Here is a 14,317-nt window from a genome sequence, read left to right on the forward strand (position 1 = left end):
TACATAGTTGTAATCGACTAAATCATTGGCCACTGACAATTGATTCAACCTCAAGGCCCCTCTCCCCTCCCTGGAAATCAGAGGGTGGGACTGAAAGTTCTAACCCTCTAATCACATGGCTGGTTCTCCTGGCAAGCAGCCCCCACCCTTGGGTGAGGTCCAAAAGTCACCTTCATTAACATGAACAAGACACTCATTTCACCTTTATGGCCCTGAAGCATTTTCAGAAATTGAGGGCAAGAGACCAAATATTATAACAAAAGATGCTCCCTTTGCTCTTATTGCTCAGGAAATTCCAAGGGTTTGGGGAGCTGTGAGCTAGGAACTGGGGATGAAGGCCAAATATATCTGAGAACTGTATTTTGGTCATCTGAATGACCAAATATATATATTTCTTTTAAATGACAATATCATAATACACACATCCTGTTGGTTCTGTTTCTCTGGAGAACCTTGACTAATACACCCACCCAACATTGCCTCTGACCAGAAATCCACTTTATGGCAAAGGAAGTAACACAGTGGGCTCACACTCATAGAGTTCACTTGTCTTACCATGTGCTCCATTATCCAGAAATAGCTGTCTTGATGGAATGCATGGTGGTTAGCCGAAGGCTCAGTTATGGCAGCAACTGGGAGACAACACCTTGTGAGTTTGGAGTGCTGTTCTACAGGACAGTATATGTTTAAAATTAGCAGTCCATGGTCAGAATGTATAGGTATGAGAACCAAGGAGTGGAGTTGGGAGTGGACCTTCTTACTATAATATCTGATAACTCAAAGAATGTTCTCTTCCTCTATCTCCAAGCTTGGACTTGGTGTATTTGGAGGTGCTAGTGTCTGAGGGAGGAATGCTTGCTCCAGGATAAATGGTCACGTTGCCAATGAATTGAGAGCCGAGAAATCACCTGGTCATTTTGGATATAGCATGCTATTGAATCAATGAGCAGAGGAGGGGTCAGGACATTGGCTAGAGCTACTGGCCAATTACTGGGAGGAAAACTGGATTGCTGCTACACAATGGGAGAAAGGAGGACTATTTTTAGAACCCAGGTGATTCACTGAGTTGTTACTATACTTGCTTGTGCAATTATACCAGTCAAATGGAAACTGGGGCAACCTAATAATATGGATAAGACCACAAAGAACTCATACCCTATAGATATAAAGAGTTTGTTTTTCCTACGAGTTTAAGAACCCTATCTAGCCTGGATGCTGGCAGAGGGTAAGGGGAATGTGAAACGGGTGGTAGAAGAAGGCAGCTTTGAGTATTATCTTAAGCAAACTACAAAAATGGAGATTATAGTAACTATGTTTTATGTTACCTTTTTTTTAACCCTATTTTTATCCCCATTACCTTATGTGAAGAGCACTATGGTAACTGTTGTTTTAGGTTTCAGGTAGAAATGTGACTGAATTGACATTACATTGTGATCATACAGTAGCTGGTGAGACTTTGTGTGACCCTGTGCTCGTGCAACAAACTCTTTACCTAGATGAAGGATAAGAGTGGACACAAGGGGCACAGGCAGTGGACTGTCTTGAATATCTTCCCTTCTCCTTGTTTCCTTTCTCTTTGTCTTGTCCCTTTCCTCCTCCAATTCGCTTAACTGTAGGTATTTACCAGGATTTCAACTATTACCTCTAAGCAGATGACACCCAAATCTATAGCTCACAATTATCCAGGCCTAAATCTGAAAACAATATTTGACTCAGAACTCTCTCCCACTCCCACTTCCACTGCCTTCAGATCAGTTTCTGTTGTCAATTCTACCTCTTGAATGTTTCTTTCATCCACACTCTCTGTTCTGGTTTCATGGCTACTATACTATATAGCTTGGTCATGAAGAGCATGGGCGTTGACCTCAATCAGATCTGGATTTGAATTTTGTATCTGTCACTTACTTGGATAAATTCATTCCCTTATTCAATGAATATTTATTGAGCATCAACTTTGTGCCACGTACTGTTCTAGGCACTGAAGAGTCAGCATTGAAGAAGACTAAGCCCCTGCCTTCATGAAGCTTACATTCCAGTGGGGAAGACAGATGATAAATATATGAATAAAACAATAAATAAGATAATTTCAGATTGTGCCCTGATGAAAACAAAACAGGGTAATGGGAAACAAGTGTCACAGCAGGAGGAAATTTTAGATAGATTCATAAGGGAAGTGTGGCTAGAGAAGAGAAGAGGGTCCCGGACCAAGCTCTGGGGCATGCCAAGATTTACAGGTTGGGAAAAATAATAGCAAATGTGTTTATGATCCTTACTAAGTGCCAGGCACTGTCCTATGTGCATTACATATAGTAATTCATTCAATCCTTGCCAGAACCCCAGGAGGTATCATTTTGCTCTTTATCATCATTTTACTAATGAGGAAACTGAGGCACAGAGAGGTTAAGTAACTTGCCCGAGGTCACACAGAAAGCAAATGGTAAAACAGATTTGAACTTAGGCAGTTTTGTTTTGGAATCCATGTCCTTAACTTCTATGAAGAATTCCTCCCCCCAAGAGGAAAGAGAGGAGGAAGAGTCAGCAAAAGAGACTGAGAAGTAATATAACCTCCATGACCTTCAGTCTTCTCATCTGTACAATGGAAATAAAAATAGCGTGTGCTTCACAGGGTTGTTGTAAAGATAAAATCTTATAATTCTTGCAAAATACATATTATAGTGCTTGTCAAGTAGTAGCCACTTGATAGGTGGCAGCTATTACTATTATTTCTTAGACTATTGTAATGGTTTCTTAACTTGCCTACCTGACTCCTCTCTTTCCAGCTGTACCCCATCCAACCCAAACCAAACAACTGGCTCACATATTCCCATGTACCTCCATGCAGTGGTGCCATTGTGATCTTACATATTGCTCACCTGCTCAAAATCCTTCAATGGTTCCCAATTCTCTACAGCAAGGGTTGGCCAAATTTTTATGTAAAGGGTCAGGTAGTAAGTAACTTGGGTTTTGTTGGCCATATGTTCTCTGTTGCTACTACTCATCCCAGCCATTCTATAACAAAAGCATTCATAGAGAGTACATAATAAAGTGAGCATGGATGTGTTCCAATAAACATTACTAGCAAAACCAGGAAGAGGGCTGGATTTGGCTCACAGGCCATAGTTGGTTGACCCCTAGCCTACAGAATTAAATTTGGCATTCAGGACTCTACCTGCTTCTTACAACCTTGCCTCACACTGCTTCCAATTGTTCATTCAACAATCCAGACAACCAGATGATATTCTGTTCTCTTTGTTTGCACTAGTTCCTCTATCTGAATTGCTCTCTTCTTGAAGCTCTGTCTATTAAAATCCTATGTATCTGTATTGATTAGTGTCCGTTGTTTGCAAGCAGCAGAACTGACCTCAGCTGTGGTATAGACTGCAGGTGCTCATCAATATCAATGTTCTCCTCTTCTTTCTGGATGCTTATTTAGATTACATTTCTCGGCCCACCTTGCAGTGAAGTGTGAGCATGTAACTGAGTTCCGGCTAATGGAATATGGGCAGAAGTGATACTTGCCGTTTTCCGTAAAAACCTCCCATATTGGATCCTGTCAACTGAATGCAGAGAACTCCTGTCTTAGCTCAAGCTGCTATAACAAAATACCATAAACGTAGTGGCTTAAACAACGGAAATTTATTTCTCACAGTTCTCGAGGTTAGGACGTCCAAGATCAAGGCGCCAGCCCATTTGGTTCTTGGTGAGGATTCTCTTCATGGTTTGCAGATGGACTCCTTCTTGCTGTGTCCTCACATGGTAGAGAGAGGGAGAGAGCGTCTCTCTTGTGCCTCTTCTTATAAGGGCACTAATACCATTCATGAGGGCTCCACTTTCATGACCTGATTACCTCCCCAAAGCCCCACCTCCAAATACCATTACACGCTAGGGATTAGGGCTTCAACATATGAATTTTGGGGGACCACAAACGTTCAGTCCACAACAACTCCTAAGACCTAGAAGAGAATAGAACCAAAGAATGGAAGGAGCCTGGGTTCCTGAGTAACTATGGAGCATAGTCCGCCTGCTGACCCACTTTGGATTGGACATGGATGAGAAATAGACATTTTTTAAAGCCACTAAGATTTAGGAGTTTTTGTCTACTACTTACCCAAACTAACACACGGGCTAACCGAGGAATTTATTTGTAAGGCTCACAGAAGGAAAAACTAAGCAAGAGGTTCTCAGAAACAAGGCATCTTCCAGGATTTAGATAGAGGGAACTAATGAACCACTTTTCCAGGGCACCACTGGCGCTACGAATCAGCTCCAACTGTTTTCTGTCTTTGCATTGCTCAGCTCAAGATTCAAATTCCTAGAAGAACTCAGTGGACTTGGCTTAGACTTCATGCCCACCTCTTGACCATAAGAGCACGAGGCATTTTGATCGGAAGTCCTCAAATGCTGTACACAATGAGGGAGGGGAGTCTTCCGAAGGGGATGACATAGCTGGTGCTCGGCATGTCCTGAAAAGTAGCAGTAAACCTTAGGCTTTATGTGGTCTATCTATTGAATTCTTAATTTCAGTTATTGTATTTTTCAATTTTAGAATTTGCATTTGACTCTTTTTTATAGATTCTAGCTTTCTGATGAAATTCATCATGTTGTCCTTTATTTTCTTGAATATTTATAGTCCATGTCACATAACTGCAACAACTGGATCACTATGAGTCTGTTTCTATTGCTTGGGTTTTTTTCTTCTTGGGATTGTTTCTTAGTACGTCATTTAATTTTTTACTGACTGCCAGACTTTGTGCTTGAAAAGGTATAGAGCCTCTGGATGATCCTATGTCCCTTCAGCGAGGATTCACCCTATTTTCTGCAAGGCAGGAGAAGGGTGAGTTACCTTAATCCAATCAGCCCCTGAAGTGACTTGAGGCTGGTTTGCAGCGTTTGCTAGACTCAGCCTATCTCTAGTTTGCCTCATTCCTAGGATAGAGCTCTCTAAGGGTCCCAAATGAGAGGCAGAGGCTGAACGTTTCTTAGGGATCTTCCTTCTTGAGAAGTTCTGAACTCCAATCTTTGTCTCCTCAGCTCCGTGAAACTTCCCAAAACTCCACTGTAGTTTTAGGCACTCTGCTTGACTTCTCATTTTTGGCCCAGTGCAACTTAATTGGCAGTTTCCTGAAGGGAAAATCTGTGCTGAGTGTCAGGCTCATTTTTCTGTGCTTCTCCTATCTCCAGATTGTGGCCACTTGAATCCTAGCTGGCCTTGGCAGAACTTAAACTTCAATTTTTGTCCCCCCGTCCTTTGATATTACCTAAATGTCTGGTAACTTCTCTGCCTCTTAGGAGCCACCGTCTACCCAGCATCTGTGCCAAGAATTGCCAAATATCCTAAGGGAAAAAAAGCAACGTGCAGGAAATTGGGCTTACCCTGATGAGATTCTCTTCTTTCTGGGATCTCACCTCTCAAGTCCTGGCTCTCTGATGCTTTCAAAAATAACTTTGTCTTTTGGAATTTTGCCTGATTTTTCTAGTTCTCAGCAACAGCATTGGTCTGCTATTAGTTACTCCATCTTGAAGCAGAAATCCCTTGTGTGGTACAATATTTTAATAAGTATTAGGCCTCCAAGAATTTTCTTGTATATTTATCTCATTTATGTGGTCCATAACCCGATTCAGATGTTTGCAACACCTTAGATATATAATGTTTAATGATGATTATGATGATGATGATGATGGTGATGATGATGTAGACAGTGTATATATCAGTCAGAATTCAGGGCAGGAAACAGAAGCCACTCTAAGAAGTTTAAGCAGGAAGGGGTGCCCCTACCTCTGTACTACAAAAATTGAATTATACAACCTGTTTCATTAAATATATCATATATCACGGCATACTTTCAGGCCAATAGATACACAGCATTTTTTTTCAGTTTAATCTAAAATATTCCATAGTATAGATGTGCTGTCATGAATTTAACCATTACCCTATTGATAGACATTCAGTTTGTATCCAGGGATTTTTGACAGTAAAATTAACACTGCAATAAATGTCTTTGTGGCAATGAATCTTGATACTTTTATTTCTGTGCAATAGAATTTTCCAAGGGAGATTGCTGGGTCAAAGAGCATACATATTTAAAAACTATAATATATACAGTTAGATTATGTTCCAAAAAGTTCATAACAATTTACAGGAAGGAATTTAAAGCAGAGAATTGAGTACTTACAAAATTGCTGGAAGGTCTAAAGGAGTGGGTATAGGCTGGGTTTAAAAGAATAGAGAAAAATACTGAACGGAAACCCCAAGGGAGCTATTGCCTCTGATGTCAGCCCTAGAGCTCTGCCGGGATCAAGAACCTCTGTGCCGGAATTGTCACCTCTGCAGCTGCTGCAGCTGTGTCTGAATACCCTGGGAGCTAGATGAAGAGCATCCCAGAGCTGTGATCCAGCGATTAGAAACCAGATAAAGAAACTGCTGTTGCCGCCTTTGCTGGGGGAAACAGCTCAGTTCCTCTTGATACCAGGAAGCAGGAGAAGAAACACTGCAGAAACAGCTCATATGTATAGACAGGAGTGCTCTTTCTAGCTGGTCAGCCCATTTCTACCGGCCAGACTTCACGTGAGGGCATCTACTTGGTGACATCTAATTTGCACGAAAAACCCTAGCTGCATGGGACTCGGGGGTGGAACGGAAGTGGAGTAAACCAATACATAGTATTAGCAGAGTCTGTAGTTATTATATAGTATTACTAACTACCCATTTCTGCATAATGTTGGGCAAGACACTAAGTTTTGGGTATTCTCTGCCTACCACTGGACCCTAGAAGTGGGGGAAATGACGGACAATTCACAAAACAGGAAATGCATACGGCTTACAAAATTACAGAAAAAAAACTTTTAAACAACTCACCAGGAATCCAAAAATGCATATTAAAAGTAGACATCATTTATTTAGCCTGTGAAATTAATGAATATAAATTTGAGACAACCTTAAGCTAGCGACAGAACAATAAACTGGACACTTATTTTATTCGTGGTTGGAGAGAGCATAAATTGGTCCAAATATTTTGGAATATAAATAGACCATATGTGTCAAGAATCATTGCTGATATTCATATGCTCTGACCCATTAATTCCACTTCTGGGAATCTATTCTAAAGTAATAATCCCAATATACTGAAAAGAGACTTATACTAAAAGATATACATTGTAGCATCATTTATAATAGGGAAAAATTAGAAACTACCTAAATATATAATAATAAGGGAATGGTTGAGCAAATTTTGGATCATACACAAAATTAATTATTCCACAGCCATAAAACAATGCATAAGTGAAATGATAATAATGTTAGCCAGAAGCTTTTATTTTAATCCACTAAGCACTATAGGCACAATGCCTAAGGCCTATTGAACTTTTCAAGGACCAGCAAAGATGTTTGAAGCTTGATGAAATTTATTGACTTCAAAATATGAAAGTAACTACAAAATTAAAGTCAATAAACGTTTAAATAAATGTAAAAAAATGTAACACATCAGTTTTATGAATTACATCTTTTTGTATTGAGAAAAATTTCAATACATTGGAAAAAGTGTTGGTTAGATTGTATCGGTTTGTAAGAATTCCTGAGTATATATGATCTCTGCTAAGAAGTCATAACTAATAATAAATTTCAAAAGCAAAAACTTAAAAATTGCTTCAGATTTTTAGCAAAAAATATATTTAACGTAGGATGTGGGCACATGTTAAAGTGTATATGGTAAGATGTGGGGTGGGGCCTCCAAAAACAAGAGTCCTTAGAATTTAGCATGGTCTTAAAATACTCTGGCTAAGAACACCATGTTTTGAGTGCTTCCTGTGTACCAGATACTTAATATGCATCATCCTCTTTAACCCCCACAGCAGTGCTGGGCTGTAGCTCCATTGTCATTTCTTTCATAAGAGGAAACACAGGCTTCAGGGAACTTAATCAGCTAGCCCGAGGTCCCACAGCTAGGAAGGGTGGAGCCGGAGTCTGAAGGTGGGCTTGACTCCAATTCCTGGGCCCTTGGTGAGAACTTATGTATGTTATGGTATCAAATGTAAAAATAAGGAGCTTGCAAAATTGGATATGCAGTTTGATTCCAATTTTAGAAAAAAACAGTATTCGTTGAAAACAAAATGTTGTTTCTGATTTTTAATGTTCTGCATTTTCTAAAATATTTTTACAACAGTCGTGTAACGCATATTAATTTTTTTTAATTGATTTAAGAGAAGTTTGAGATGGCTTGTATAATAGTGACATCCTGTGGCTATATGGGGTCATCATAGTCTCAGCTGTAATTTCAGCTTGGGAGCTGACTACTAGAGGGCAGCACTGAGCTTCATTCTGGTAAGTTTTCCAGGCCGAAAGCGGCAGAAAGCTGGGTCAGGATTCCACCTCTCCCATCAAAACTGGAGAAAAACTAATCTATAATGCCATAAATAAATAGATAGATAGGTAAACCGATAGATAAATGAAACACCCTCCAATAGCTCCTTTGCATCCTGAAGCAATATAGCAAAGTTAAGCACCGAGCTCTGGAGCCATGCTGCCTGAATTTGAGCCGACTCCACCATTTACTAGCTGTGTGACCTTGACCAAGTCACATAACCTCTCTGAACTTTATCTTTCCCTCCACCTTTAAACTGAGGATAAGAATTGCCCCCACCTCTTAGGGTTGTTGTGAGAAATTAATAAAATAATACACTTTACAGTGCCAGTTGAGAGGGGGTGCTCAATAATTGGTAATAATTATATTGCCTGCTGCCCAAAGCTATCCTTCTTTTAAGAAGCAAATATATCTTGTTGAGTGCTATAAGCAGAGAGAGCACTTTGTTATTGCTACCAAATTCACAAAAGAACTTTCCGTGGACTAGGGCTTATACAAAACATTTAAAGAGAGGTTGCAAATAGCAGTGCAGAGCCTGCCCTGGAATCAGGCAGATGTGGCTTTTTTTTTTTTTTTTTAAGATTGGCACCTGGGGGGGCTGGCCCTGTGGCCGAGTGGTTAAATTCGTGTGCTCCGCTGCAGGTGGCCCAGAGTTTCGTTGGTTCGAATCCTGGGTGCGGACACGGCATTGCTCATCAAACCACGCTGAGGCAGCGTCCCACATGCCACAACTAGAAGGACCCACAACGAAAAATATACAAGTATGTACTGGGGGCCTTTGGGGAGAAAAAGGAAAAAAATAAAATCTTTATAAAAAAAAAGATTGGCACCTGGGCTAACAACTGTTGCCAATCTTTTTTTTTTTCTTTTTCTGCTTTATCTCCCCAAACCCCCCCTGTACACAGTTGTATATCTTAGTTGCAGGTCCTTCTAGTTGTGGGATGTGGGACGCCGCCTCAACGTGGCCTGACGAGCAGTGCTATGTCCGCGCCCAGGATCCGAACCCTGGGCTGCCGCAGCAGAATGCGCAAACTTAACCACTCGGCCACAGAGCCAGCCCCAGGCAGATGTGGCTTTGAATCTAGCCTGAGCCTGGGCAAGTTACCTGCTCTGCCTAAGCCTCATTTGAGGAAAATAATTACATGCGTCATAGAGTTTTTGTGATGACTGCAATGAGAGAGGGCCTTTCACGCTCGGAGCATAGTGGCTGGCACGTAGAGCTCTCAGCAACGGTTAAATTCTATTTTCCTCCTTATCCTCAGTGGGGTTATATGTGGCACAGCAGCCCTTGTGGCAAAATGTGAACATTTACCTAACGTTCTTTCTTGTACTTTTCCTCTCCCACTCTCACTTGTCTCCCCCCACCTCCCCTGCTCCCCAGATTCTCACATGACTTCCTGACTGCAAGGAGCTACTTGTCCAAGCCTTGTTCTGGATGATTAACTAGGAACACACCATTCTGGACCTATTTTTATAGCCCAGGCCTCAGCCCTGCAGGACTATTCATCCTGTGTCTCAGTCTCAAAAGGAATACATAGATCCCAGGCCTAATGCTCTGGAAAGCCTTTGCCACTTTCCCACAATGTGTATAATTGGGGGTTCTCTGTAGTGTTTATCAGTAAAAACAAATCATTTAATGTTAAGAGACTGTGTTTTTGTCTTTGCAACTAAAGAGGGAAGCTAGAGAGATGTGTCTGGCTTCACTGTCAGTCTTGTAGGAGGAGAGGGTGCCATTTTGGACTCTTTTGTTCCGTGGCTCCTTAGGAAGTAAAGATCATCCAGACATGAGTGAATTCTGTAAATTGTTAGGCTTGGATATTGGAAATGTAGAACAGGAACTGATACAAGTTGTAATAAAATCCAGTAGAATCCCATGAACAGGTCAACAAGATCCCTGAGGGACAACATTTAACCAGTGCAGCCGATGTTTCCAACACAGTGGTTCTAAAAAGTCTGTAAGAATGATCCCTAAGATTGTACTCATGAATGAGTTTGGAACTTTCGTATAATTTTAGACTCATAAGGAACTCAAATGGTTTTGAATTTCTGTTCTAAAATCATCATCAGTTATACTGTCACTGAGGTCTAGAGATCCAATGGGTATTTTTGAGCCTATGGATAAATCCAGTGAGCCTACCCTGTGATTTCTTTTAAGAGGCAGTGACTGTTTAAGAGCCTTGACTCTAAAACTAGACCACTTATTTTCACAATTTGGCTCCACTACGTACTAGCCGTGTACCCATGGGCAAGTTACTTGACCTCTCTGTGCCTTAGTTTCCTCATCTATAAAATGCGGATGATAATAATACCAATTCTGTAGGACACTTGTGATAATTCAATGGTTTGGTATATGTAAAGCCCATAGAGCAGTGCTGAGCACATAGTGAAGCCTCAATAACTGTTAGCTATTATCATTACATAGAGAGAGACAAGTGTTTATGGAACTCCTAATAAAACAATTACTTTAGAAGTTTTATTTATATGCTAATTTCCAGCTACTCCTACCTATAAATTTGGAATCTCATGTCTCTTCATGATTTTGGAGCATTCCTTGAATGATGGTCCCCTGACCATCCTAGTCTTCATCAGAACTCTCCTATGAAGTATCCTCTGGGGGTCACACATGGCACCATGGCATCAGTAGTAGAGAAAGCTAGAAGGCCTTCACCTGCATGAATATTTCAGTTAGGTCACCCAAAATATTACAATTAGGGATTGTTTCCTTTGGGTAGCCACTATGTTTTCCTGGAGCCCCTGTTAGCGTGCAAGCAGCCTTGGGGGGACAGCACAAGAAGAAGGTTTAGTGGAATGTAGCAAGGATAAGCATGGGTTTTGTTGGAGCCAAATGACCTTGGGTTTCAATTCTGGCTCCACTGATTAGTGGCTGTGTGGCTTTGGGTAAATTACTTTAACCTCTCTGTACCTCTGGAATTCAAATAGTATCTACCTCATGGGATCGCTGTGCACATTAAAGGAAATAGGGCTTCCAAGAATGCCTGTCACATCATCAGGACTCAATAAATATTATTGCCTAGTTTATCTGTCTTGGTATCTCATTTATAAAATGAGGAGAATAATATCTACCTTCATGGTTGTGAATATAAAATGAGATAATGTACATGTAAAAAATGCCTACTATACTAAAAAAAGACAGATAATAATGAGTGTTGGCAAGGACATGAAGAAAAAAGAACACCCATATACTGCTAGTGAGAACGTAAAACGGTATAGCCTCTTTGGAAAACAGTTTCGCACTTCCTCAAAAAGTTAAACATAGAGTTATCACATGACCCAGCAATTCCACTTTTAGGTATATACCCAAAAGATTTGAAAACATATGTCCGTATAAAAATGTGTATGCAATGTTCATAGAGGCATTATTCATAATAGCCAAAACGTGGAAACCACCCAAATGTCAATCCATTGATAAATGAATGAGCAAGATGTGGTATATCCAATAAAATGGAATATTATTTAGCCATAAAAAGGTACGAAGTACTGACACATGCTACAATATGCATGACCTTTGAAAACATTATGCTAAGTGAAAGAAGCCAGTCACAAATGACCAAATATTGCATGTTTATATTTATGTGAAATGTCTAGAATAGGCAAATCCATAGAGAAAGAAAGTAGATTAGCGGTTGGCACAGGCTGGGGGGAGAGGGAGAATGGGGAGTGACTGCTAAATGTGTATAGGATTTCTTTGTGGGGGTAATAAAAATGTTCTGGAATTGGATAGTAGTGATGGTTGTACAACCTTGTGAATACATTAAAAAAACACCAATTGTACACCTTAAAAGAGTAAATTTTATGGTATGTGAATTATGCCTCAATTAAACGATTATTTATTAAATGTCTGCCATATAGTAGTCCTCATTTAGTAGAAGTCATTTCTAGCCACCAACACCTCAGCTCTTACCCTAGGAATCTAGAACAGGGCCCCGTAGGAATGGTACCCACAACAGAGAGGAGTGCTAAGGAAGGGATAGACCTAAAGTATGGGGGTGTGCAGAGGGGTGGGGAGAAGTCGGAGGTCTCTCTTGGAAGGAAAGGCAGTGAAGGCGTTTAAGGAGAATAGAAGAAGGAGACAAACTTCACCTACTTTGAATGCTGCAGGGAGCCAGCCTGGATCATCTTTCATATTCTGGGCTGGCATCACAGCTGATGAATGTTCTGGCATTTAAAGCTGTCCTGGAGAAAGGGCGACGTGTGGTTATTAGACAGAAGGGAAAAAGGAAGAACACAGAGGCAAAATCCAAGGGCATGTGAGTCTGACTTTGAAAGGTAGGGGAAGGCAGTAGTCTGCAGAGGATGCATTTATCCAGAGGACTCTCATTGTTTGTTAATCTCTGGGTCAATGCATTTAGGTCAGCACTAACTCTGCCACAGGTGGGATCAATTTAAAGGATTAGAAGTGTCTCTCTAAATCCTAATCCTGGTCTAGGTCTGGGGATGCCGAAGAGTGATTTGCAAAAAGGTTTACTATCTCTCGCAATTATTTACCCCATTAATGGAATTTATCAACAGACTCCAGTCCTTGGCAGGATTATGAATGCTTAGAGGATGCACTGAAATGGATACACTGGGTAGTCACGCCAGAGGTTTGCACACGCAGACGGTAAACTGAAGACATTTGAGCGGTGAATTACATGGTGAGTAGTTGACAGCTCTTGTTTATTAGAAAGATTGTAATGGGGGGAAAACACAGCTCACTTGGGAGCTCAGACTTCTGACTGAGATATATCAGTTTTACTGCAATATGTAGCAAGAAAAGAAAGAATGCAAGAGAGAAAAACAGAAGGAGAAAAAGGGGAAAAGAGAACTTTCAAGATACTTTAAATAAATCATGATTTGGGCTCAAAGGCTCTCATCCAAGCTTTCATTTAGTTTCTCTCGTGATTCTTTTTTATTTCTTCCTGATGTTGTCTTACACAAGCTGTTAACTTGATTCAGGCTGTAACTGCAAAGATCAATCATCCGTAGTAGTCCTCGGCTTGACAAGCTAGGATGAGGAACCATTTTACTCAGAGCTATTTGTCATGGTCTTTCTTTGTCCATGTTTAAAGAACAGTCGTTTTCCTTGTGAAATCAGGCTTCCCACCAGATTGTGAAAGCTACCTGAAATGAAATGACGCATCCTTATGCTCTAGCTACTTTCCATGGAAGCCCGCTTCCATGCAGGTGTTCGAACTTGAGTTACCTAGGCAACGGCCCCAGAAGAGCTGTGGGTCAGTAGTATTCTATTTCCAAAATTTCATGCCTTCAAACTTTTAGTTATGTCCACATTTCCCATGAACCCCAGGGACGCCTTCAGCCGGCTTGTTTTGAAGACAGTGTCTTTTACATAAGAGCTTTATAATTTTGTCTTTAAACCCAAATCAGCAGGTGAAGGCTTAGAGCATCTTCCCTCCCTCCCTTCCTTCCATCTTTCCTTCCTTCCTGTCTTTCTTCCTTTCCCTGCCTTTCTTCTCGTCTTCCTACTTCTTTTCTCAGAATAAGTTTCCTTCTGAAAAATCTTGGGGTCGGGGTCAAGACTAAATCGTAGTGCAACGTAGAACTATCTGGTTCTCCAGGGGGTCCTAGCAGAGTTAGAAATACCACCCAATGTGTGAAATAGACCCCAGAAAGAATGGAGGGACAAACCTTCAGCTTGGGCTTGTTTAACAAAGGGCAAGGACAACCAAGAACAAGTAGCAAGAGCTACTTTCTGACATGTGGCTTGAGGAAGGATCCATGTTGTAAATATGCAAACTTGAAAAACGGTATTAAAAAAAGCAAAATTTTTATTCAATTTTTTATTGTGGTAAGAACACTTAACATGAGCTCTACTCTTTTACCAAATTTTTAAGTGCAAATACAGTTTTGTTAACTACAGGAACAATGTTGTACAGACGATCTCTGGGACTTCGTCATCTTTCATAACTGAAACTTTATACCCACTGAACAACAACTCCTCT

This window comes from Equus quagga, chromosome 10 (genome assembly GCF_021613505.1).
Source record: "Equus quagga isolate Etosha38 chromosome 10, UCLA_HA_Equagga_1.0, whole genome shotgun sequence".
Taxonomy (NCBI): Eukaryota; Metazoa; Chordata; class Mammalia; order Perissodactyla; family Equidae; genus Equus; species Equus quagga.